This window comes from Pseudophryne corroboree, chromosome 9 (genome assembly GCF_028390025.1).
Source record: "Pseudophryne corroboree isolate aPseCor3 chromosome 9, aPseCor3.hap2, whole genome shotgun sequence".
In the NCBI taxonomy this organism is placed as follows: domain Eukaryota; kingdom Metazoa; phylum Chordata; class Amphibia; order Anura; family Myobatrachidae; genus Pseudophryne; species Pseudophryne corroboree.
The window spans coordinates 356,058,858-356,082,907 of record NC_086452.1 but is presented as its reverse complement, the minus strand read 5'-3'; the positions used below and the strand labels follow the sequence as shown (position 1 = coordinate 356,082,907).

Sequence of the window (24,050 nt, the reverse complement as noted above, 5' to 3'; positions counted from 1 at the left end):
CTGTGCTCCCTAGGAATGTTTTAACCAGGACGACAATGCCACCTGTCATGTTTCCAGGATGACACTGGACTGGTATACAGAATTCGGTGTCCCACATGGACTGGCCAACTCAGAGCCCAAATCTCAACCCCATTGAGAACCTCTGGACAAATTGGAGTGACTGGTGCGTTCTAGGCAGACACGACCTCCTTCAGCATCGCAGTTGGTCACTTAAGGTGGAATGGCAAGTCATACAGCCTGCTGTTGTCCAGGAACTTGGGGACAGTTTGCCAAGAAGGGTGTCTGCAGTAATCAGTGCACATGGTGGACCTACAAAGTGCTGATATCAATAACACCTTGTTGATCTATTTGCTGAGAGCGTCCAATCTCTTGTCTATATAGTGTAGTTGCACTTCTGGGCATACTTTCACCAATATAATGAGCTTCGAAACACACAAAAGTGACACAAAATAAAAAATTAAGAGGTGGTCCTGAAATGGAAGCAGGTTGGAAATTCATAGGAAAGCTGTACTGTTTTCACCAACTGCATTATGTGGAACATCCAATTAATGGGCAAGAACATTAAAACACGTTTGTGCTTATAAAGAATCACTGCATGTCAACGGTTTTATGGTTCATAATGTATCCTAAAGCTAGATACATACGAGATGTATTGTTTGCACAGCCAACAAACGATATATATCGCTAGTGCATTGGCGGGTGTGAACAGCCAATATGCATGAACAACATATCAGGCCGTCCCTGCAGCACAGCCAATATATATCAGTGCATCTAACGTGTACAGGCGACCCACACGTTATGCCGCCACAGTAACCGCTGACAATGACATCATAACTGGGTGGGTATTAAACGCCCGCTTAGTTGTGATGTCTCTGGCTAGTCATAACGAGTGGCTGACTGATCAGTCATAAGTGTACTTAGTGGATGAAGATGACATTTGTAACCATTTGGTATATTATACAGTCATTCAGGCACTTGATGAAGAAGGGGCCTCTTCCTGGGTTCTGGAGTTCTTTTTTTTTTTTTTTTTTTTTGAGGTGGCGGGGGGGGGGAGAAAAAAATCCCAGTTTTGATTCCCTCGTGAAGCTGGGACTCTTACCTATAATCACACTCGGTTGGATTAGTAATCAAGCATGTTGAAAAATGAAGTCTGAAGCATACAGCACCAACAGGCATGAGCAGGATCCCACCTGTGCGGCTGAGCTGGGTAATGAATGTGCTACTAAGAACTGCAGAGATCTACAGTATCTACGGGATACGGTCGACATAGCTTAGGTCGACAGTCATTAGGTAGACTACTGAAGGTCGACATGGTCAATAGGCTAACATGGTCATTAGGTCAACATGTACCAGGTCAAAAGGTCGACATGAGGTTTTTCACATTCTCACCTCTTCCCCCCCCCCCCCCCCCCATTTTTGGGATTTTTTCATGCTTGACGATCCGCGTGGACTACAATTGGGAACGGTAACCTGGCCCGAAGCGAGCCATGCGAGGGGACACTGTGTACGAATTGGGGTTTCCCGGCACTCTTCGAAGAAAACAACACCAAAAAAAGTCCAAAAACCCATGTCAACGTAATACATGTCGACCTAATGACCAAGTCGACATTGATCCTGTCGACCTTCCCTGGTCGACCCAAAGACTGTCGACATAAGTTGAGTCATATCTGCAGCCAGCCTGAGAGAAACTGTACAGCAGCAATATCCAGATAGCACGGAACAGGAGTTTACATTGGCAGATATGACTAAAAACATTTAAGTGGATATCTTTAAAATAGGCCAATACACTAATAATGCAATATATTTTACAATTACTATTCCAGTTTGGTAGAATGATGAATAGAACTTATATGTGACACATAAACCATGCTGAGATAAAAGGTTAAACAGTCACCGTTCCAATGCCCTTATTTAATCACTTTGCAAAGTTTACGCACGGATACACTAGGCACACAAGCTCCCAACAATGATGTCATTGAACAGGGACATTGTAACACAGCTAACATATCCCTATTACGTTTCTGAATGTCTCAGCAAACAAATACTTTCAGTGAGCCAACAGGAAACAAATCAGCCAAACACCTACAGATCTGATGATTCCAGCATATTACACAGGGTTCCAGCTGACACTTTGTGATGTACCCACTGGAAAGATGTATGTGTATACACTCACTGTAGCACTGCTGCTCACAGCTTACATAACCAGCATTGGGGCAACTAATAGGAAGAACACAAAAAGAGGAAAACAACGTTCCAAAATACCAGCATCCACTTGTAGCAAAAATAAATCTTTAAAACTATTTAGTTTGATTGGAATAAAACATTAGAATAAAGATTTATTTCACTACTAGATGTAGTGGGGAATATAACCTATGGCGAGCAAAGGGGCCCAAAGTTGGGGGGGGGGGTTGGGTGGCTCACAGCCGGGATTCCAGCTGGTGGGATGCAGCTTTTGGAATACTGACAGCCGGCATTCCCTCTGTGAGTCTCCCATATGTATTCTGTATATTATATATTAAGAAAAAAATCTCTATTGGTTGGCACTCTTATTATACAAAAGTAGTCTGACTAAAAAAAAATGTAAAATAGTATGTATACAAAGTCTTATGTAATTCTGCATCTATACAACCGAAGAGGCAGAAATTGTCAGTATCACTTATGAGAGCTTGCATAGGGACGTGATCATAAAACTGCAGGTTAAGCAGTCTCAGACGTGCAAATAATATGTATTGTAGAGACATTACTATATATGCATGAAGAAAAAGAAAAAAAAAAAAAAAAAAAAAAAAAGACTGATTTTTGGGGGCTCTCTTTGTACAATGGAGACTCTGGAGAGCACAAACAACCCACTTACATAAACCCTTTATAGGAGGTGGATAAAAAATTGTGGCTGTTATTACAGGTTGAATATCCCTTATCTAAAATCCCACATTTTTGGGTCCCCTACCGAGATTATGACATATAGAGAGACATATATATATATCTATAGAGATATATATATATATATATATATATATATATATATATATATGAGAGACATTATATTATATATATATATATATATATATATATATATATATATATATATATATATATAAGAGAGAGAGGGAGAGAGATTGATTTATGGTAGACTTACCACAGTTAAATCTCTGCGAGGTACACTGGATTCCACAGGGAACATTGGGGTGTAGAGTTGGTTCTTGATCCGAGGCACCAACAGGCTAAAGCTTTGAGTGTTCCCAGGATGCATTGCGCCGCCTCCTCTTTAACCCCGCCTCCAGGCACTGGAGCTCAGTTTCGTTAACCAGTCCAATGCAGTAGCAGGTAAGAGAGACAGTAGATGTTAGTCACACAGAACCATATTCCATACAAACCCAAAAAAGCTAAGTGTGTCGGGGTGGGCGCCCTGTGGAATCCAGTGTACATTGCAGAAAGATTTCACTATGGTAAGTCTACCATAAATCTCCTTTTCTGCAGCAGGGTACACTGGTATTTCACAGGGAATGACATTAGGGATGTCCTAAAGCAGTTCCTCATGGGAGGGGACGCACTGTAGCGGGTACATGAACCCGGCGTCCAAAGGAAGCATCCTGGGAGTGGGAAGTATCAAAGGCTTAGATCCTGATGAACGTGTTCACTGAGGACCACGTAGCCGCCGTGCACAATTGTTCTTGGGTGGGCCCGCCGTGGCGCGTCCGCTGAAGGTCCAACAGACCAAGTAGAATGGGCTTTGATAGCAGCAGGAGCTGGGAGACCAGCCTGAGCATAGGTTTGTGCAATCACCATTCTAATCCATCTGGCCAAGGTTTGATTATTCGCAGGCCAGACACGTTTGTGAAAAACCAAAAAGTACAAAAAGGGTATCTGACCTCCTGAGGGAGGCAGACCTCTCTACATAAATACGGAGACCCCGTACCACATCCAAAGACCGCTGTTTGGAGGACAAACCAGAAGAGACAAAGGCCAGAACCACAATCTCTTGGTTAAGATGAAAAGATGATGATATCACCTTAGGGAGATAACCAGGGCGAGAACTGCCCGGTCACGGTGAAAAATCAGAAAGGGTGGACGACAGGACAAAGCGCCTAAGTCCGACACCCTCCTAGCAGAGGCAATAGCCAATAAAAACACGACCTTAAGTGTAAGACATTTAAGATCCACAGACTCAAGAGGTTCGAATGGACTCTTGTACGGCATTTAAGACAACAGACAGATTCCATGGAGCCACAGGAGGGACATAGGGAGGTTGAATCCTTAAAACACCCTGAGTGAAAGTATGAACGTCAGGAATAGACGTAATTTTCCTCTGAAACCATACCGACAAGGCAGATATATGAACCTAGAGGGAGGGCAGACGAAGGCCTAAATCCAGGCCCTGTTGCAGAAAAGCCAAAAGTCTGGAAGTTTTGAAAGTATATGCATCATAATTCTTACCAGCACACCAGGTGAAGTAAGAATTCCAGACCCTATGATAAATTCGTGCAGAAGCCGGTTTACGGACTTTCAACGTAGTTTGAATAACCACATCAGAGAATCCCTTGGCCCTCAGGAGTGAAGCTTCAAGAGCCACGCCGTCAAAGCCAGTCTGGCCAGGTCTGGGTAGACACAAGCACCCTGAAGGAGGAGGTCTGGGCGTTAAGGAAGCAGAAGAGAACGCTCTATCGAGAGACCCTGCAGGTCTGAGAACCAATGCCGTCTAGGCCAAGCTGGAGCGACTAGAAGTAATATTCCTCCTTCTTGCTTGAACTTCCGTAGTATCCTGGGCAGGAGTGACACTGGAGGGAACACGCATGGCAGCCGAAAGTTCTATGGAATTGCCAGTGCGTCCACGAATGCTGCTTGAGGATCCCTTGTCCTTGATCCGAAGACCAGAACCTTGTGATTGTGTCGAGATGATCCGCTTCCCAGTTGAGGACTCCGGCAATGAATGAACACTGCTGATATTGCTGGCAGATAGCGTTCTGCCCAACGGAGGATCTTTGATACTTCCATCATTGCCATGCAGCTTCGAGTGCCGCCTTGATGATTTATGTACACCACTGTGGTGCGTTGTCTGACTTTACTTGAACAGGCCTGTTCTGTACTAGAGGCAGGGCCAGTGTCAACACACAATGAACACTGCCCGCAATTGCAGAATGTTTATCAGGAGGAGAGATTCCTCCCTGGTCCACCGATCCTGGAAAGAGTGTTGCTCCAACACCACGCCCCAACTCAGACGTAGACTGGCATCCGTTGTCAGGAGGACCCAGTTGGAGATCAAGAAGGGACAGTCCCTGCTCAACTGTTGATCCTGTAGCCACCAGCTCAGTGACAGACGAACCTCTGGAGTCAAGGAGATAATTTGAGACCTGATCCGATGAGGTAGGTCGTCCCACTTGGAAAGGATTAACCTCTGCAGGGGGCGGGAATGAACTTGAGCGTACTCTACCATGTCGAAAGCCGACACCATGAGGCCTAGTACTTGTATAGACACTCTTGGGCGAGAGAGGAAATATCTGATCCTGTCCTGAAATTTCAGGACTTTCTCTGGAGACAAAAACAAACAATCATTGGTTGTGTGTGTCCAGTAATGCCCCCAGGTGTACCATGCTCCGAGCTGGGACCAGCGAGGACTTTTTCCAGTTGATGAGCCAACCGTGGGCTTGTAGGAATTGGACAGTCAGGTCCAGATGACTGAGGAGAACCTCTTGGGAGTTCACCAGGATCAACAAGTCGTCCAGATACGGCAGGATCCTGATTCTCCTTGGTGACGATCCGAGGGGTCGTAGCCAATCCAAAATGCAGTGCCTGGAATTGATAATGTACTGTAGGTTGCCAATAGCAAACCGCAGATATTGCTGATGCAACATGGCAATAGGTATGTGCAGGTAAGCATCCTGTATGTCCAGGGATAGCATATAGTCTTCAGGTTCCATGGCCAGCACTCTAGAGCGCAGAGTTTCCATACGGAATTTGGATACTCTCACAAACTTGTTCAAGGATTTGAGGTTGAGTATAGGCTGGAAGGACCCATTTGGCTTCAGAACTAGAAACAGGGTCGAATAGTATCCCCTACCTCTCTGAGACACAGGTACCGGCACTACCACTCCTGTATCCAGGAGGGGTTGTACAACCAAGTTTAGAGCTTGCGCTTTTAACGGATCCGCAGGGATAACCGTTGTGCAAAACTAGCGATCATGTACCTGTGAGAGACAAATTCTCACACCCAGGCGTCCAAAGTGGTCATTAACCAGGCCTGTGCGAACTGTAGAAGTCGGCCTCCCACCGTGGGGTGCCCCAGGGGGAGACCCGCCCCGTTATGCAGCAGGCTTGTCTTGTTTGGAAGCAGGCTGACGGGAGGCCCGGGATTGTTTAGATTTAGGCTTAGTGGTTTTGGAAGCACGAGCCTGTCACGGATACACCTGAGCCTTCGCTTTTCCTGGAGGTCGAAAGGAACAAAAGGTGGTACTCTTAGCCTTCGGAACTGAAGAATTGGTATTTGGGAGACACGCAATCTTGGCAGTGGCCAAGTTGGTTACAATCTTGTTCCGCAGATTTTGCACCCTGTGTATCAGACATTATAGGGAATGTAATCGTAGGGTGCAACGGTACAATATAGCCAGACAAACACAATATCTGCAAAAAACCCCTATGTTATGTGACAGTAAGCACAGGACACAAAACAGAGGATTTAAGCTATAGGAGTGTGTGTGTGTGTGTGTGTGTGTGTGTGTGTGTGTGTGTGTGTGTGTGTGTGTGTGTGTGTGTGTGTGTGTGTGTGATATATATATATATATATATATATATATATATATATATCACAATAAATTCCTTAGGTGCACCAATATACTCAGGATATATTTTAAAATGATCCTCTATGAACCCAATGTCCCTTTTCTTACAACACCAATGTCGATATATTCTATATTTTTAAAATTTATTCAAATGTACATATATTTTGTAAATCTGACTTGTGCTCCCTGCCCTAGTGGATATAGTGGGGTCCCTGTGCAGTACAGTGTCCACACCAGCAGTGCGGTCCGTCTCCTGGGACCGCGACCAGACCGCGATTTACTGGCGGGTCCCACCTGGGGGACCCTCTTACCTCCTCCCTGATGTGCAGCCACGTGATCCAGGAGAGCGTCAGCGGTGTGTGCCTGAAGTCCGGCGTGCCTCCGCTGCAAGTACCCGGGAACCAGTATGCGGGAGTATGTAGCACTGCTGGGGAGGCGATGGAGCTGCAGCACAGAATGTCAGACTGACATAGAAAGTGCTGCGGCCCTTGAAGTCTTCTAAAAGAGCTCTTTTCAGGGCTGCCTAACGCAGCCCCACCTGTTAGTGACCTGCACTGCAGGCACCAACTTACAAACTGAGCTCCAGTGCCTGGAGGCAGGGTTATAGAGGAGGCGGTGCAATGCCTCCTGAGAACAGTCAAAGCTTTAGCCTGTTGGTGCCTTGGATCAAGATCCAACTCTACACCCCGATGTTATTCCTTGTGGAATACCAGGGTACCCCGCTGCAGAAATAACATATGTCATTATCTCAGTAGGGGAACCAAAAATGTTGGATTTTTAATTTTGGATAAGGAATACTAAACCATGCATTACATTAATCTCCGCCATGCCCATCTTCAACTGCCTGGTTTGAACCAATGGCCTGATTCATGTTTGTAAGTAAAGCAAAAAAAGCACATAACTTTGTGTCTGGAACAAACCATGTTGCCATGCAAGGGGAGGAAACATTTATATTATTTCTGTGCAGGATAAATACCGGCTGCTTTTCACAAATGTTAGCTTTATGTTTACACTGCAATTTAGATTTCAGTTTGATCACACCCCGCCTAAATCTAATCTCTCTGCACATGTTACATCTACCCCACCTGCAGTGCAACATGGTTTTGGCCAGTTGCTTGCTTTTTTGCTTTACTTAGTGCCTGCATGCAGGCCAATCTAGCAACGGCGATAGCGTCGCGCGGGACCGAGCATCGCTGTTGCCGGCACCCCTACACACTGAGCGATGTTCTGCTAATTTCTAAGCAATCTAGCCAGATTGCTTAGAAATTAGCCGAACATCACTCAGTGTGTGCCCCCCTTTACAAACATGAAACCGGACCTAAGCACAGAGGAAGTATCGAGTGCAGTAACTAACCCTTTTTCATTTATACTTAGAGATAAGAATGTTACAGAAATTACAGGGAAGAAACAAGAGCTACCTGACATGACAACTAGTAGCAAACCCAGAGTGCTTTCAGATGTGGCCACAAAAAGGCCTTAACACAGTGATTCCCAACCACAGTCCTCAAGGCACACTAACAGTCCAGGTTTTAGCGAGATCCAGGCTTGAACACAGGTGACTTAATTAGTACCTTAGTTATTTTGATTTAACCATCTGTGCTGAAGCCTGGATATCACTAAAACCTGCACAGTTGGTGTGCCTTGAGGACCACGGTTGGGAACGCCTGCCTTAACAAAACGTGCATTCGTCCATATGCACACTTTTATGCATCTCAATATGTGACCACATCTGCATGCACACTGGGTTTGCTACTAGTCAGATACATAAAAGTGTGCATATGGGCGAATGCATATTCCATACAGGCCTTTTTGGAGCAATGTACGCTCTATTTACCTCCAACTCTGGATCAGAAGAGGGAAAAAAAATAAAACCAGATCTGGGGCAATATGTAATACCCTGCGATGTGCAGCGGTCTCAGGAATTAATGCGACTGACCATATTTTTAAAGTGGCAATCGTTAACAAGGCAAAACCGACCGGGCCTGCATATCGCAGGCTATCACATAATTCCCCTGATTTGTGTGGTGTAACTACCATATATACAAAAAAAAAAGACCTGAAAATATACACATAAGATTAACCCACAGGACCTGCTGCTAGTTCATGAAGCAATTGCTAAAGCCGCATAGAAATATTGAAAAAAAAAAAAATACAGAAAGGATTCTCAGCACTGTCTGTAAGGCTCTGATCAATGGTAGCTGCTTTTTCGAAAAATATAGACGTTTCTATTTTACAAACCATTAGGTTAACATGTTATCATACGTGTAATTTATATAACCAATAATAACAGTAGTCATCTTGTAGCGGAAACCACCTCTCTATATTCTTACTAAAAGGCAGATCCAGATTTCCGGTTCCGGCGCAGTGGCGGATGGCAGTTTAGTGAGAGGCTCCGTTGCTGCACCGGCGATATCAACTTTACAACGCCGCATCGGCGGTTCCCTGCACGGCGCACACATCTCCCCCTGCTTGCTGAACATCCAGGAATCGGATGGAGAAGTTCTTCCCCCCCGCAGCAGCCGCCTAAGGTACACCGCTCCCGCTCTGAAAAACGCAGTGCCTCTACCAAGATGGCCACGGCTGATGCATCGCTGCATACAGGGGATGGGAACACACGTGCTGCTGCATACACCGATATGCCCACAGCATCCCAGCCACATTCACCTCTCTGACCTCTCAGATTACCCGGTCACTTACAGTGAAGTTGTGAAGGCTATTCAAGAAACGATGGGCCCTCTCATGGATGCACACTCTGCAAAATTATCACAGGTTGTCTTGGATATAAAATCACAACTCAAACAGCTCACACAAAAGGTGAATACTACTGATAATAGAGTGGGGGGTGATGTTCCAGGATGTTGAGGAGCTGAAGGCTGCTAATGCCTCTCTGCAGAAATCTTATAACCATGTCATTAATAAGCTCGACGACTTGGAAAATCGTTCGAACCATAACAACCTCAGAATAGTGGGCTTAAGTGAATCCTTAAGGGGTGATGATCTCCATCGCTTTCTAACTATATCACTTCCGGAATTGCTGGGTGTTCAGACAGAATGTTCAGATATGGCCGTGGAAAGAGCACATAGAAATGGTCCGACACGCCCGTCCACTAATAAGAGACCGCGCGTCACGAATTTTCGCTGCTTGAATTATCAACACAAAGATGCTATATGGTCTGCCTTCCAGGCGACAACATGACCTCATATGGGATGGTGTTAAACTCCATATATTCCAGGACTATTCTGCAGAAGTCACCCGTGCCCACAAAGAATTCTCACCTATATGCTCCAGTCTGTTTAAAGCTCATCACAAGTTTGCCTTAATATACCCTACCAGTCTTCGGATTTTTGATGGCGACTCCATCAAGGATTTCTTATCAGCCGGAGACGCTGATCGCTTCATTTCTGATGACTTACTGCCTGACACCTGAGAGGTGGGCCGTACCGCCCTGATGTCTCACCTGTGATGTTCTGCTTGCTCAGACTTGGCTCACTGCTCCACCTGTGGCCCTTGCTTGGGCCATACCACTCTGCTTATTGCCGGAGTATCCTCACCATGTGCCTTTTTCATTATTATGGTCACTTTATATGCTCTCTGCGCTATGTGTCAGTTTGATTTCACCTCGTTGCTTTTATGGTTTGCAATCCTTTAATGGGATTATGCTGCTTGGTGTTTATTTTTGAAATTATTATGTTTACAATCATCTACCTCTATTTTTTACCTGCTGCATTGTTAGATCTGGTCATCTACATTACTGACAGAAGCCCTCTATCTCTCATCATAATGCAACACTGTCTGCAGCAATGGTTGTCTTATTGTGTCTCTGGTTTTGTGTTCCGGAGCGGCCATATCTTTGCTCGCATGCATGTACACATATTTCTCATTTATTTCTTGTTATATTTGCCCGTTGCAAAATTTCTTATTTTCACGATTTTGCTGGTGCTTATCGCCAGTATGCTCTAGGAGCTTCCTCATGAATACCCCGAGAATGTTTTTTTTTTTTCATTTTTAGCACTGGAAGTCAAATTTATACCATGTGTATGGGGTGTGGATGTGCCCCCTTTGCTCTTCAATTATGTGTTTTTGTCTCTTTATTCTTCTTCTTCTTCGTTCTTCACCTCTTTACCCCTGTCTTTTCTCCATTTGTTTCTTGTAGTGTCTACTTGTTTTCTTTGCCCACTTGTGCTCTATTCACGGATGTAGGATAGGACAGATGTTTTAAGTGTATATGAGCAACAAACTTGATGAGCAGCAAAAAGTGTACAAAAGGATGTGAATCCCACACACCAACAAGACAATACGTATGAAGTGCACACTACATAAGCGCTCACCAATGACCAAATAGACCCATGTGTATTATAATAAGAATTTACTTACCGATAATTCTATTTCTCGTAGTCCGTAGTGGATGCTGGGGACTCCGTCAGGACCATGGGGAATAGCGGCTCCGCAGGAGACAGGGCACAAAAATAAAGCTTTAGGATCAGGTGGTGTGTACTGGCTCCTCCCCCTATGACCCTCCTCCAAGCCTCAGTTAGGATACTGTGCCCGGACGAGCGTACACAATAAGGAAGGATATTGAACCCCGGGTAAGACTCATACCAGCCACACCAATCACACCGTATAACTTGTGATCTGAACCCAGTTAACAGTATGACAAACGTAGGAGCCTCTGAACAGACGGCTCACAACAAATAACAACCCGATTTTTTTTTGTAACAATAACTATGTACAAGTATTGCAGACAATCCGCACTTGGGATGGGCGCCCAGCATCCACTACGGACTACGAGAAATAGAATTATCGGTAAGTAAATTCTTATTTTCTCTAACGTCCTAAGTGGATGCTGGGGACTCCGTCAGGACCATGGGGATTATACCAAAGCTCCCAAACGGGCGGGAGAGTGCGGATGACTCTGCAGCACCGAATGAGAGAACTCAAGGTCCTCCTCAGCCAGGGTATCAAATTTGTAGAATTTTGCAAACGTATTTGCCCCTGACCAAGTAGCAGCTCGGCAGAGTTGTAATGCCGAGACTCCCCGGGCAGCCGCCCAGGATGAGCCCACTTTCCTTGTGGAATGGGCCTTGACAGATTTAGGTTGTGGCAAGCCTGCCACAGAATGTGCAAGTTGAATTGTGCTACAAATCCAACGAGCAATCGTCTGCTTAGAAGCAGGAGCACCCATCTTGTTGGGTGCATACAATATAAGCAGTGAGTCAGACTTTCTGACTCCCGCCGTTCTTGAAATATATATTTTCAATGCCCGGACCACGTCCAACAACTTGGAATCCTCCAACTCGTTAGTAGCCGCAGGCACCACAATAGGCTGGTTCAGGTGAAACGCTGACACCACCTTAGGCAGAAAATGAGGACGCGTCCGCAGTTCTGCCCTGTCCGTATGGAAAATCAGATATGGGCTCTTATATGATAAAGCCGCCAATTCTGATACTCTCCTGGCTGAAGCCAGGGCCAGTAGCATGGTTACTTTCCATGTGAGATACTTCAGCTCCACCGATTTGAGCGGCTCAAACCAATGGGATTTGAGAAAATCCAAGACTACATTAAGATCCCACGGTGCCACTGGGGGCACAACCGGGGGCTGTATATGTAGTACTCCTTTTACAAAGGTCTGGACTTCAGGAACTGAAGCCAATTCTTTCTGGAAGAAAATCGACAGGGCCGAAATTTGCACCTTAATGGACCCCAATTTGAGGCCCATAGACAATCCTGTTTGCAGGAAATGTAGGAATCGACCCAGTTGAAATTCCTCCGTGGGGGCCTTCCTGGCCTCACACCACGCAACATATTTTCTCCAAATGCGGTGATAATGTTGTGCAGTCACCTCCTTCCTGGCTTTTACCAGTGTAGGAATGACCTCTTCCGGAATGCCTTTTTCCTTTAGAATTCGGCGTTCAACCGCCATGCCGTCAAACGCAGCCGCGGTAAGTCTTGGAATAGACACGGTCCCTGCTGAAGCAGGTCCCGTCTTAGAGGTAGAGGCCACGGATCCTCCGTGAGCATCTCTTGAAGTTCCGGGTACCAAGTTCTTCTTGGCCAATCCGGAGCCACTAGTATCGTTCTTACTCCCTTCTGCCGTATAATTCTCAGTACTTTTGGTATGAGAGGCAGAGGAGGGAACACATACACTGACTGGAACACCCACGGTGTTACCAGAGCGTCCACAGCTATTGCCTGAGGATCTCTTGACCTGGCGCAATACCTGTCCAGTTTTTTGTTGAGGCGGGACGCCATCATATCCACCATTGGTTTTTCCCAACGGTTCACAATCATGTGGAAGACTTCTGGATGAAGTCCCCACTCTCCCGGGTGTAGATCGTGTCTGCTGAGGAAGTCTGCTTTCCAGTTGTCCACTCCCGGAATGAATACTGCTGACAGTGCTATCACATGATCTTCCGCCCAGCGAAGAATCCTTGCAGCTTCTGCCATTGCTGTCCTGCTTCTTGTGCCGCCCTGTCTGTTTACGTGGGCGACTGCCGTGATGTTGTCCGACTGGATCAACACCGGCTGACCCTGAAGCAGGGGTTTTGCCAGACTTAGAGCATTGTAAATCGCTCTTAGCTCCAGTATATTTATGTGAAGAGACATCTCCAGGCTTGACCATACTCCCTGGAAGTTTCTTCCTTGTGTGACCGCTCCCCAGCCTCTCAGACTGGCATCCGTGGTCACCAGGACCCAGTCCTGTATGCCGAATCTGCGGCCCTCTAACAGATGAGCACTCTGCAACCACCACAGAAGAGACACCCTTGTCCGTGGCGATAAGGTTATCCGCTGATGCATCTGCAGATGCGATCCGGACCATTTGTCCAGCAGATCCCACTGAAAAGTTCGTGCGTGGAATCTGCCGAATGGAATCGCTTCGTAAGAAGCCACCATCTTTCCCAGGACTCTTGTGCATTGATGTACAGACACTGTCCCTGGTTTTAGGAGGTTCCTGACAAGTTCGGATAACTCCCTGGCTTTCTCCTCCGGAAGAAACACCTTTTTCTGAACCGTGTCCAGAATCATTCCCAGGAACAGCAGACGTGTTGTCGGGGTCAACTGAGATTTTGGAAAATTCAGAATCCACCCGTGTTGTTGCAGCACTACTTGGGTTAGTGCTACTCCGTCCTCCAGCTGTTCTCTGGACCTTGCCCTTATCAGGAGATCGTCCAAGTAAGGGATAATTAATACGCCTCTTCTTCGCAGAAGAATCATCATTTCGGCCATTACCTTGGTAAAGACCCGAGGTGCCGTGGACAATCCAAACGGCAGCGTCTGAAACTGATAATGACAGTTTTGCACCAGGAACCTGAGGTACCCTTGATGTGAAGGGCAAATTGGGACATGCAGGTAAGCATCCTTTATGTCCAGGGACACCATAAAGTCCCCTTCTTCCAGATTCGCTATCACTGCTCTGAGTGACTCCATCTTGAACTTGAATTTTTGTATGTACAGGTTCAAAGATTTCAGATTTAGAATAGGTCTTACCGAGCCGCCCGGCTTCGGTACCACAAATAGCGTGGAGTAATACCCCTTTCCCTGTTGTAGGAGGGGTACCTTGACTATCACCTGCTGAGCAAACAGCTTGTGAATGGCTTCCAATACCGTCGCCCTGTCTGAGGGAGACGTTGGCAAAGCAGACTTTAGGAACCGGCGAGGGGGAGACTTCTCGAATTCCAACCTGTAACCCTGAGATACTACCTGCAGAATCCAGGGGTCCACCTGTGAGCAAGCCCACTGTGCGCTGAAATTCTTGAGTCGACCCCCCACCGTTCCTGAGTCCGCTTGTAAGGCCCCAGCGTCATGCTGAGGGCTTTGCAGAACCCTGGGAGGGCTTCTGTTCCTGGGCAGGGGCTGCTTGCTGCCCTCTCTTACCCCTTCCTCTGCCCCTAGGCAGATATGACTGTCCTTTTGTCCGCTTGTTCTTAAAGGACCGAAAGGACTGCGGCTGAAAAGACGGTGTCTTTTTCTGTTGGGAGGGGGTCTGAGGTAAAAAGGTGGATTTTCCGGCAGTTGCCGTGGCCACCAGATCCGATAGACCGACGCCAAATAATTCCTCCCCTTTATACGGCAATACTTCCATATGTCGTTTGGAATCCGCATCACCTGACCACTGTCGCGTCCATAAACTCCTTCTGGCAGATATGGACATCGCATTTACTCTCGATGCCAGAGTGCAAATATCTCTCTGCGCATCTCGCATATAAAGGAAAGCATCCTTTAATTGCTCTACAGTCAATAAAATACTGTCCCTATCCAGGGTATCAATATTTTCAGTCAGGGAATCCAACCAGACGACCCCAGCACTGCACATCCAGGCTGAGGCGATGGCCGGTCGCAGTATAACACCAGTATGTGTGTATATACTTTTTAGGGTAGTTTCCAGTCTCCTATCTGCTGGATCCTTGAGGGCGGCCGTATCCGGAGACGGTAACGCCACTTGTTTTGATAAGCGTGTGAGCGCCTTATCCACCCTAGGGGGTGTTTCCCAGCGCGCCCTAACCTCTGGCGGGAAAGGGTATAATGCTAATAACTTTTTTGAAATTAGCATTTTTCTATCTGGGTTAAACCACGCTTCATCACATACATCATTTAATTCCTCTGATTCAGGAAAAACTACAGGTAGTTTTTTCACCCCCCACATAATACCCCTTTTTGTGGTACTTGCAGCATCAGAGATATGCAAAGCCTCCTTCATTGCCGTGATCATATAACGTGTGGCCCTACTTGAAAATACGTTTGTTTCATCACCGTCGACACTAGATTCAGTGTCTGTGTCGACCGACTGAGGTAAAGGGCGCTTTACAGCCCCTGACGGTGTCTGAGACGCCTGGGCAGGTACTAACTGGTTTGCCGGCCGTCTCATGTCGTCAACTGATTTTTGTAATGTGCTGACATTATCACGTAATTCCATAAACAAAGCCATCCATTCCGGTGTCGACTCCCTGGGGGGTGACATCACCATTATCGGCAATTGCTCTGCCTCCACGCCAACATCGTCCTCATACATGTCGACACACACGTACCGACACACAGCAGACACACAGGGAATGCTCTTATCGAAGACAGGACCCCACTAGCCCTTTGGGGAGACAGAGGGAGAGTTTGCCAGCACACACCCAAGCGCTATAATATATATGGGAACAACCTTATATAAGTGTTGTTCCTTATAGCAGCTTAAATATATCCAGTATATCGCCAAAAAATGCCCCCCCTCTCTGTTTTACCCTGTTTCTGTAGTGCAGTGCAGGGGAGAGTCCTGGGAGCCTTCCTCACAGCGGAGCTGAGCAGGAAAATGGCGCTGTGTGCTGAGGAGAATAAGCCCCGCCCCCTATTTCGGCGGGCTTTCCTCCCGTGGATTTAGATAATTGGCATGGGTTAAATACATACATATAGCCTTAATGGCTATATGTGATGTATTCTTTTGCCTTACGGTAATAAAATATTGCTGCCCAGGGCGCCCCCAGCAGCGCCCTGCACCCTCCGTGACCGCTTGGTGTGAAGTGTGTGACAACAATGGCGCACAGCTGCAGTGCTGTGCGCTACCTTCATGAAGACTGAAGAGCCTTCTGCCGCCTGTTTCCGGACCTTCAATCTTCAGCATCTGTAAGGGGGGTCGGCGGCGCGGCTCCGGGACGAACCCCAGGGTGAGACCTGTGTTCGACTCCCTCTGGAGCTAATGGTGTCCAGTAGCCTAAGAATCCAATCCATCCTGCACGCAGGTGAGTTGAAATTCTCTCCCCTAAGTCCCTCGATGCAGTGAGCCTGTTGCCAGCAGGACTCACTGAAAATAAAAAACCTAAAAAACTTTTTCTAAGCAGCTCTTTAAGAGAGCCACCTAGATTGCACCCTGCTCGGACGGGCACAAAAACCTAACTGAGGCTTGGAGGAGGGTCATAGGGGGAGGAGCCAGTACACACCACCTGATCCTAAAGCTTTATTTTTGTGCCCTGTCTCCTGCGGAGCCGCTATTCCCCATGGTCCTGACGGAGTCCCCAGCATCCACTTAGGACGTTAGAGAAAACAAACAGATTATGGGTACAAATACATTCACCCTTAATAGGATGTTGGTCCTCAAAGGTGGACCACGATTTTTCTGTTTAATTCTTTCCTTCACATATGGAACTCAGGTCCGATTAATTGGTCCTTTAGATGACCTGGAACAATAAATACCTCCAGAGGGATCCGACGCCACAGATGTAAAGCAGTGTGGGATGCAGATAAGCTCTCCGGAAGGCTTACAGCATGCAGGATCAAAACTCCAGGCCGATGATGTATTCCGCAGATACCAGGGTCAAAGTCCAGAATAAAATACACGGGTCACGCTTGACGCGTATCGGACATAAAGTCCTTCCTCAGAAGCTTCTGAGGAAGGACTTTATGTCGGATACGCGTCAAGCGTGACCCGTGTATTTTATTCTGGACTTTGACCCTGGTATCTGCGGAATACATCATCGGCCTGGAGTTTTGATCCTGCATGCTGTAAGCCTTCCGGAGAGCTTATCTGCATCCCACACTGCTTTACATCTGTGGCGTCGGATCCCTCTGGAGGTATTTATTGTTCCAGGTCATCTAAAGGACCAATTAATCGGACCTGAGTTCCATATGTGAAGGAAAGAATTAAACAGAAAAATCGTGGTCCACCTTTGAGGACCAACATCCTATTAAGGGTGAATGTATTTGTACCCATAATCTGTTTGTTATAATACACATGGGTCTATTTGGTCATTGGTGAGCGCTTATGTAGTGTGCACTATCTTTGTTCATACCTATTCACGGATGTGACAGATGGTTTCTCAATATGTAACGGTATGACTACATGTATTATCAGGTTGACTACTCATGGCTAGTTTGAAATTGGGCACCTGGAACGTTGGGGGTATTAACTCCCTAGCTAAGAGAAAAAAAATACTTCTATACCTTAATAAATTGAATATTGATATAGCTTTCATTCAAGAAACCCACCTATTGCCCCCAGAGGTTTTAAAGTTGAATATGTTAAGGTGGTCGGTACTGGCCTCCGCTACGTACACCTCTAAGGCTAGGGGGGTAGTGGTGCTGGCCAAACAGAACTTGGATATTCAGGTTCATTCCACCATCTCTGATCCCCAAGAGCGATACGTCATTGTAGAGGTCTCTATTAATTCTGTCAAATATGTATTTTGCAATATATATGCACCTAATAAAGGAACAAAAGAATTTATTTTAAAAATGGTATCTAAATTGTACTGTCATTCAACCGCTCCCCTTATCATTGGAGGGGACTTTAACCTGGAGTCCTCAAATGTTTTGGATAGGAATGCACCCGGTAGTAAGCGTGCACCTAATCCGAAGGTTGGGATCCCATATATTGCTCGTGTTTATCAGCTGCTCATGGCACACTCTCCCGCATTGACTATATTCTGATGGCTGGGTACATTTTTTCTAGGGTTTTAAACTCTAACATAGAACCCATTCACCTGTCGGATCATACTTTATGTTGAATAGAGCTCTCGGTTCTTACAGACCGGGGCCCTATTAGACAGTGGAGATTTCCTTCCCACTTATCCTCCTCCATGAAATTTTGCAATATGTTAGAGTCGGCGTGGCTTGACTATAAGACAAATAATTTTGGCAGGCAGCCAAACATGTGGTACGGGGTCATGTGATTTCATATTGCAAACATGATAGTAGGATGGGTGAGGCCTATCTGGAAGGTCAGAGGAACCTTACTGAGGCTTTTCAGGAATTTAAGCGCACACCCACTCGTACTTCTAAGGCAGCTTATTATCACCAGAAGAGTCTATTTGAGAATATACTGTCAAACATGGAGTCAAAATACACATATTATAGGGAGGCTATATTTCACAAACATGGTAACAAATCTAGTAAACTTTTTCTAATTTATTACGAGGCCGTAGGCCTCCTATTGCCATCAAAGCGCTGCGTACCTCTGATGGCACCCTAGCCAGGTCCAATAAATGTATAACTGATACTTTCAGATCCTTTTACTCCCAGTTGTACTCGGAACCAGTCGTTGTTGTGGAGAGGGAAATATTGAGGTGGTTAAGCACCACCTGAATATTTCAACTCAGCGCTTATTAAGGTATTACCTAAAGCAGGCCGCGACCCTAGCCTGCCCACTTCATACCGCCCCATCTCACTGTTGAATTCGGATTACAAAATATTCACTAAAATTTTATCAAATAGACTAAAGTTGCTTCTACCCCACATCATACACCCTGATCAATCCGGCTTTATCCATGGCCGACTATCCTTAGTTAATATTAGGAAAGTTCTCTCTATAATGCAACATGTACAGGATTCTGGTAGCTCTGCTGATAGAGCGATTTTATCATTAGATGCCGAAAAATCATTTATTTAGTACTTTACGCCGATTTGGAGCCCCGGAGGAATTTATTCAATTAATGACCAACCTTTACTTAAACCCCGCCACTCAAATTATAGGTAATAGATATTTATCCCCTTCCTTTCTTATTCAGAGAGGTACTCGCCAGGGGTGTCCTTTGGCCCTTTGCTTTTAGTGATTTCTCTGGAGCCCCTGGCGATTGCCCTACGTACATCCTCTGGAATTCGGATTGGCGGGGTGGAGGCCAAAATCGCAATAATCGCTGACGATATGCTATTATTCATATCGAACCCTGAGATTTCTATGCCGGCCATAATTGAATTAATTGAACAGTTTGGCTCTTTTGCTGGCTACCGGGTGAATTATTCCAAATCGGAACTCCTACCTATTGCAGGAAATATATCTCAATACACTAACCATCCTATCCTCTCACAGTTTTCCCTGGTTTCATCTTCACTTAAATACCTAGGCGTCAAAATACCTAAGACGCTTCACACTCTCTATAAAGTAAACTTAGGCCCAACCATTGGTTCCATATCCCAATTATTGACGGGTTGGATGGGTCTCCCCCTTTCGTTGGCTGGACGGGCGGCTGTCATTAAAAGCATAGCTTTCCCTAAACTTTCACACCTCTTGCAAATGCTGTCCTTTGGTCTTCTGAAGAGGGACATCCATCTAGTTAACTCTTTGTCCTCTAAGTTTCTTTGGGCTGGTAAGAAGCCCAAGGTGTCTTACCCTAAGCTACAGATGCGTCAATCTGAAGGCGGCCTTAATATCCCTGATTTAGCTGTTTTTAGTAGATCCGTCTCTTTCAGATACATTGTCGACTGGTTCTGAGGTCTTTCTACATTTGTGAACTTTGATCTGGAGAGGGAGATGATGGCCCCTTTTTCCGCTAGCGCATTGCTTCACACCCCAAAAAAGGATTTACCAGCTGCCACAATGAATAATGTTTTGTTTAAAAGATGCCCACACTACCTGGTGGTTTACCAATAAAAAAAATGGGGAGGGCAACCCAGCTTTCCCGCCTGGTTTGGAAAATGTAGGCTTCAAAGTGTGGAGGGAAGCGGGATTAGCATCAATCAGAGATGTGTTTGCTCCAGGAGGGAAGTTAATGTCTTTCTCTCAATTGAAAGATACGTGAGGTCTGTATAATAAACAATTCTATATGTATCTTCAGGTTAGACATTTTGTCCAGACATTGCCTGAGGCTATGCCCACTAGGGAGTCGTCGGACCCCTTCTGCTCTCTTTTATCCTTTACTAGCACAGATTTATACCGTCTGAAATTTTACTACTCCGATTTAAAAGTGATTAACAGAGATCAGATGTGGCAAAATGCTCTTAGTCGCTGGAATTCAGACATCCCAGATTTTCCAGATTTGGGGGTAATATTATCGCATATCACGAAAATATACAAATATCTCCACTCTACGTCTCTCCAAGAGGTTTATTTCAAAACAGTACATAGGGCCTATGTCTCTCCTGCTCAGAGACGACATATGATACCAGATGATTCTGGACGTTGCCCGAAATGTACGGTACCCAATGCCTCCTATTTCCATAGCTTCTGGCAATGTGGTAGGGTGGCTGTGTTTTGGCACAAAATTATGGGATTTGTAAACCAGATGTTTTTGTTGTCGCTACAGAGACACCCACTGGCATGTCTACTGCATGATTTTACTCCGTGGTGCTTGGGCCCGACTGCGAGGCGTTTGGCCCCGGCTCTGCATGTGATATTGGCAGTGGCAAAAAAGTTGATATTGAAATACTGGATAAAACGTGTCTCCCCTTCATTAACAGAGGCTAAAAATATGATCCTTCGTATTATATACTTGGAGAGGAGAGCCACCCTGCCCGATAGTGAAAAGGGAGCTCTTTCCTTTAACAAAAAGTGGGGATGCTACATATCTGCTTTGGAAGATGATGTGTGTGTGTGTGTGTGTGTGTGTGTGTGTGTGTGTGTATGTATATATATATATATATATATATATATATATATATATATATATGTGAAAGAAAAGTTTGTGAGTTATCATTCATATTCTCTGACAGATGGGCACAAATCACAAATTCTGCTAGGGTATGTAAACTTATGAGCACAACTGTATATATATATATATATATATATATATATATATGTGTGTGTGTGTGATAGATAGATATTTTTGTATATATATATATATATATATATATATATATATATATATATATATATATATATATATATATATGTAAATATGATGAAAAAATTCCAAGACAAAGGTCTAAGGACCGAAACGCGTCGGAAGACTGCTGTGTGAGTAGCCATCTCTATATCAGTGATATTTTATGGACTTGTTCGTGTACTTTTTATAATTTTTACGATTTGATTTTTTATGGAATTTTTTCATATTTACATATTTTTGTATAAGATTGAAACTGTCTTCTATGCCTTCTTGAGGAACCAATAAATTGTTACAATTTTTCTGGAGACCACAAGCTTTTTTATGGTTTTGGCTGGCGACTAGAGAAATTGGTTTTCGGAGGGGAGCAGTAAAGATACCTTGATGGGATACGCCTATAAATCACTTTAGAGATACCTTTACGGGAGTCACCCCATTTACCACTGTGTGAGTTGGGGTACGTGCATATATGCCATTGATCGGTGGAGGGTCTTTATGTGATGATGCACCATTAACGATTCAACATATATTGAAATTGACTTTGGTGCGGTTTTTGACATAGAAATAACCTTTATAAAACATAAATTCCCATAAAGTAAAGGGGATATTACACATTGGTTGTTTTTCTTCCCTATGCTCCAATTCATATGAGGTTACCTTGGACTAGAAATTCATTCCAGAGACCACATCTCTAAACAGCAGAGAAAAGAAACCTTGATAGGAGTCCACACCTACACAGCTGTGTGAGTTGGGGTACGATACCCAGTCTTTCCTCCTCTTTTTGTATTGAGACTGTGGATATTCAGACTGTGCATGTAGAAGAATAAAGATACCTTGATGTGCTTCATATACCCCTTAACAGCGTGAGTGGGGGTACGCAAAATAAAAGCCATATCTTCTAATAGGAAAGTGATTAATTACTTTCCCATTTTATGCACTTCGACCGTGATCAAAAAGTTTACATACCCCAGTTCTTAATACCATGTATTGCCCCCTTTAACATCAATGACAACTTGATGTCTTTTGTGGTAGTTGTGGATGAGGCTCTTTATTTTCTCAGATGGTAAAGATGACCATTCTTCTTGCCAAAAAGCCTCCAGTTCCTGTAAATTCTTGTGCTGTCTTGCATGAACTGCACGTTTGAGATCTCCCCAGAGTGGCTCAATGATATTGAGGTCAGGAGACTGAGATGGCCACTCCAGAACATTCACTTTATTCTGCTGTAGCCAATGACAGGTCGACTTGGCCTTGTGTTTTGGATCATTGTCATGTTGGAACGTTCAAGTACGTCCCATGCGCAGCTTCCGGGCTGATGAGAGCAAATTTTCCTCCCGTATTTTCTGATAATATGCTGCATTCATCTTGCCATCAATTTTGACCAAGTTTCCAGTGCCTTTGTAGCTCACACATCCCCAAAACATCATCGATCCACCTCCGTGTTTCACAGTAGGAATGGTGTACCTTTCATCATAGGCCTTGTTGACTCCTCTCCAAATGTAACGTTTATGGCTGTGGCCAAAAAGTTACATTTTGGTCTCATCACTCCAAATGACTTTGCTCCAGAAGTTTGTGAGGCTTGTCTCTGTGCTGTTTGGAGTATTGTAAGCGGGATGCTTTGTGGCATTTGCGTAGTAATGGCTTTCTTCTGGCAACTCGACCATGCAGCCCATTATTCTTCAAATGCCTCCTTATTGTGCATCTTGAAACAACCACACCCCTTTTTTTTTTTAGAGAGTCCTATATTTCAGCTGGAGTTATTTGTGGATTTTCCTTTGCATCCCAAACAATTTTCCTGGCAGTTGTGGCTGAAATTTTTGTCGGTCTACCTGACCGTGATTTGGTTTCCACAAAATCCCTAATTTTCCACTTCTTAAATTACAGTTTGAACACTACTGATTGGCATTCTCAATTGCTTGGATATATTTTTATATCCCTATCCTGTTTTATACAGTTCAATTATCTTTTCCCGCAGATCCATTGACTATTCTTTTGCTTTCCCCATGACTCAGAATCTAAGCACGTCAGTGCAGCACTGGATGAAAGATGCAAGGGTCTTTCAGGAGTCCATAAACTCACTGACCTTTTATACACACACACTGATTACAAGCAAACAGATCACAGGTGAGGATGGTTACCTTTAGTAGCCATTCAAACCCGTTTGTGTCAACTTGTGTGCATGTTATCCGACCAAAATCTCCAGGGTATGTAAACTTTTGATCAGGGTCATTTGGGTAGTTTCTGTTGTCATTCTGATTTAAAGAGAGTAAACACAGTTGTGTGACAATAAATGGCTTCACCCAACCACTAACCATGAGTGAAAGAAAAGTTTGTGAGTTATCATTCATATTCTCTGACAAATGGCCAGAAAATCACAAATTCTGCTAGGGTATGTATACTTATGAGCACAACTGTATAAGCTATTTGAAAATATTACTTGGTATTTGTACAGACAACAAGAATCATATCTCTAAATTTTTTGCTGCCCTTGAGACCCCAGGTGGACTTCACTATAGTCTATTATATAATATGAAAGCCATGCCAGAAGTCCGGCATATCCATGTCCTTTTGCTTGTCCCTGCTACTCATGTCCGTGTGCACAGTATGTATCCTTTTGTGTCTCTGTCTCCCCCCTTCTTCTCCCTCTCTCCTTCTTTCTTACTTTAGGTATCCACTGTTATCTTGTTCTTTTTAGGTTGTTTTTGATGTGATCGCCGTATTAAATGTGCAGTGGTTGTTTATTTGGGCGCAGGAGGTAAAACCTCAACA

At 44.9% G+C, this 24,050-nt stretch overlaps 1 protein-coding gene across 1 annotated transcript in view; it reads right to left on the bottom strand.

Annotated features, from left to right (window-relative positions):
• Positions 1-24,050, bottom strand: part of IPPK (inositol-pentakisphosphate 2-kinase) — a 144,721-nt gene that overhangs the window by 45,376 nt on the left and 75,295 nt on the right. The window lies entirely within an intron of this gene.